This window comes from Emydura macquarii, unplaced genomic scaffold (genome assembly GCF_026122565.2).
Source record: "Emydura macquarii macquarii isolate MOO-44397 ecotype Brisbane River unplaced genomic scaffold, CSIRO-AGI_Emac_v2 contig_1876, whole genome shotgun sequence".
NCBI lineage: Eukaryota > Metazoa > Chordata > Testudines > Chelidae > Emydura > Emydura macquarii.
This window is the reverse complement of record NW_027132013.1, coordinates 4,421,756-4,425,346: the sequence shown is the minus strand read 5'-3', so window position 1 is coordinate 4,425,346 and position 3,591 is coordinate 4,421,756. Positions and strand designations below refer to the sequence as shown.

General features: G+C 39.5%; 1 long non-coding RNA gene across 1 annotated transcript; it reads left to right on the top strand.

Moving 5' to 3' along the window:
- The first annotated feature begins 990 nt into the window (after positions 1-990).
- On the top strand, positions 991-3,192 carry LOC137159354 (uncharacterized). Its single transcript, XR_010921618.1, has 3 exons — positions 991-1,007; positions 2,255-2,352; positions 2,756-3,192. It is a non-coding gene; the product is annotated as an uncharacterized lncRNA (long non-coding RNA).
- Positions 3,193-3,591: the final 399 nt, after the last annotated feature.

Here is a 3,591-nt window from a genome sequence, read left to right as displayed (position 1 = left end):
ACGTTGAGGTCACCTGACAATGTAACAAAGAACCATATTCCCTAGGTAAGACTGAGTGTCCAATGGACAAATGACTTTTCTGAGTGCAGACTGTAGGTCAGACCATCAACTGTTAGCCTCAATTATAAAATTAAAACTTAAAAAAAAATATTCAGAAGATCCACTGTGTCTGGACTTGTCCAGAATAAAAAAATTACATGACTTCTGTTCAGAATGGGTTTGAGGCATTGTCACAGGTGACAGAGAAGAACAACCTAAATGAACTTTGGAATAAAATGAAAATTATCATGCCTGAACGTATTTTAAAATGTCAGCAATGGACAACACCATGGCTAATGGAAAAGCTGTCTTTTGGGATGGACTGTATCAAATTCTCCAGCAGTCTAAAAACCATCTGAGAGGACAATAAAATAAGAATGACTATGAATAGAACACATACTGTTTCTTTTGTTTTAATCTATCTAGTCTGAAACTCAGCAGAAGTTCATCTAGATAGCTAGGGACTCTTTGGGATAAATGATCAAGCAAAATCTTCTATTTCTAGAGAATTATCTTCTCTGTTCTGACCCTTTGGCTGGACTGCTTGCCAGGGACAGAACCTCTAGTTTCCAGGTAGCTGTTATCTCCTCTTGTCTCCCTGGGCTCTCTGAATTATACCTTTCCAGACTCCTTTTGTTCTGTTCCCTGCGACCTGCTTACTACACACAAACCAATGTACTCCCCAAGTAGTCTATAAAATGTTCATTGTATGTTTCCCAGATCCCTTCACTGTATGCGGTGCTTTGGTTAATATAAAATGGTTCATGTTTTTTCTGGCCTCTTTTTTTATAACTTAAAATTTCGCTGAGCCCCACCTTCAAATTTTATTTCCTATATTAACATCCCCCATTCCAAGATACTGACTGTTCTTCGTTCTAGCCCAACAACAATTCTTTTTGCATGTTAGTTGTCCTGCCTGGAGGTGTCCATTTGAATCCTGCTCATTGTCTGCATTTAAAGAGACAGAGGTAATATTTACTCAAAATTCCTTCTCAATTTCTCAATCTGATATGAATTATTAAAAAATTAATGCCGATTTGTTAAAGTGATGGAGAAGTTGGCATTGTAGGGACGAGTGATCTAATGTAGGCAGAGGTGGCATGGTGCAAAGCCATGAAAGCAAGAGCGAGGAGATTGAATTTGATATGGAATGAGACAGGAATTAGGACTAGGACCACAATTTTGTAATGGAAAACTGAAACCAGATTAATTTGAGCTGAATTTCTGACAATCCTTTGTGATTTATAAGGATAGTGCAATTTAGCAGTTTTAATTGGGGGGAGAGGGGGAGGAATAATCAGTGATTGGGAGGAATCTACTTAATCATAAAACTTAAATAAGAGGAAATGCAACATAAGTGTAGAAATACATTGCAGGATCCCAGATGAGAGTCAAGTTAAAAAACTGAGAAACATATGTTAAGAGGTTAAAGAAGTTGCACATTCTGACAACATGATAGTTAGAAAAGGGTAAATTTCCTTAGTAATTTACTCCCCGCTTCCATTTATGAAACTCTGTAGGGAGATGTGATTCCCTCAATTTTCTTTATTGTTTGAATGTGTTAATTAATAGTTTTTTAAACTCTATGAGTATTCAAAATGTGAGCTGCTATAGATAAACCACATGACATTTCTGCTTCTTGGCTGAAGGGAGGATGCAAGCACTTCTGGTGCAATATTTGCCTGTACAAATTTTGAGTTTGGTTTTCATGAATATTCATGCACGTGATTTCAAAACTCTTCTTCCATGAAATTTTTTACTGTGAAGATTTGATTGCCCAGATTTTTGCACAAAACAAACATGCCAGAGGCATGAGCGTGCATTAATTTTAAAATGGGAATGAATATTCATGGATGACTTTTCTTCATTAAACACCCAGCTCTAATAATAAAAATATGGTGTTTAAAAATAGATATAGATGTATTCCACTATGAACCACTTGGCTAGAAAGCTGGTTTTGCAAAGTGATTGTGTAGGTACCTTAACTCCCTTGCTTTACAGGGCAGCTTGTAATGGCATTTATAAAACTCTGTATTATTAAATATGCAAAAGGCAACTGCAGAAGCGGTGATCATGACACAGTTTGATATCCTAATAGAGGGTAACTCTCTTAAGGGATAACACAGTGATTTACTTTAAAAGGACAGATTTTAAATCAAGAAAATACAGTTGATAAATTCCAGGCTAATCCTACAGTGGCTACTTTGCCTTTCAGCCTGCTATTTATTTCATCACATCATATTAGAGGCATAGAAAGATATGTACCTGAGTGAATCGGATGGAAAAGAGGCTGGAATAGAACTCTTATCTAAGGTCTGTGCCACCTCAGAGCCATTTCTGCTTACTTTAATGTCCCCTTATTTTGCCAGAACAGTATGAAAGGAGCCTTAACATAACTGATAACCAGGCCCAATGTGTTCATAATGAACTCAGGCTCTTGGCAGAGGGGGACTATTCCTCCTAGAACAGTGATACTACATTCCTATAGTAAAGAATAGATTACTTCTCTGAGCATGACATAAATTATATGCTTTATATCATGACAAAATTTAATATTTAACTGGCTCACTGACCCTTTTGTAGGGAAGAATGGTGCATTTTAAAGCTTTAAGGTGAGATTATGTGCTGAGCCTCTAAGAGGTGCAACACAGAACTTGTAACCTAGGAGGAGAGGGGCTAATATGGCTTTAAACAAATTTTCTGCCCTCCACTCCAGGGCTGCTCTGATTCCTCGAGAGGCATAACTGAGACATCCCTGGGGGGGCCCAAGTTACAGCAGCCACTCACGTCTGATCTAAAGACTGCAGTGCTCACTGGATCCTCCACAGCATTGGTGCGCTGGACCCAGCCTGAGCACGCCTCTCCCATCCCCAGCATGCCTCCCACACCAGGTCATGCAAAGGAGTCCGCAGAGGACAGCCTTATGGCTGAATCCTTCCATGGCTGGAACTGGGCCTTTTAGGGGTCAAAGGGGAGGTGAGGCGCTCACTCCTCATCTGTATATTTGCTTTGTATAGCCTACATAGATATTAAAAGCTTATGGCTTGATTCTTCTAAGGTATTGAAGACTCATGGCTTCCATTTATTTTAGTAGCTGTTCTGGGGGCTAAGCACCTGTGAAAATCAGGCCAGTGTCTGAATTGTTTATCAAGAACAGTATGCCTGTCATCATGCCATATCCTAGCTAAAATTAATGAGTGACGGCCTAGTTTCTGGTTGTAAGTTAGGGGTAAGGTGGCAGACTCAATTCAGACTAGGTGCCACAGAGATATTTCTAGACTCAGAAGGTAAAAATGGTTGTGGAGAGAATCAGTCACTTCACAGTTCATATTGGGGAAATATTTGGGTACAACCGAGACCATCTGCATTTAGCTCCCTCACCAGTGGTGCTGGAACTAGAGGTACTGAGGGTGCGGCCGCATCCCCGGCTTGAAGTAGTAATAACAAACACATGGTTTCTATCATCAGCGCCTGCATTATAAAAATTGTTCCAGCAATTGTCCCTGTCCCTCTCTGACAACAAACTCTGAGTTCTATGAACAGGTTACAGGA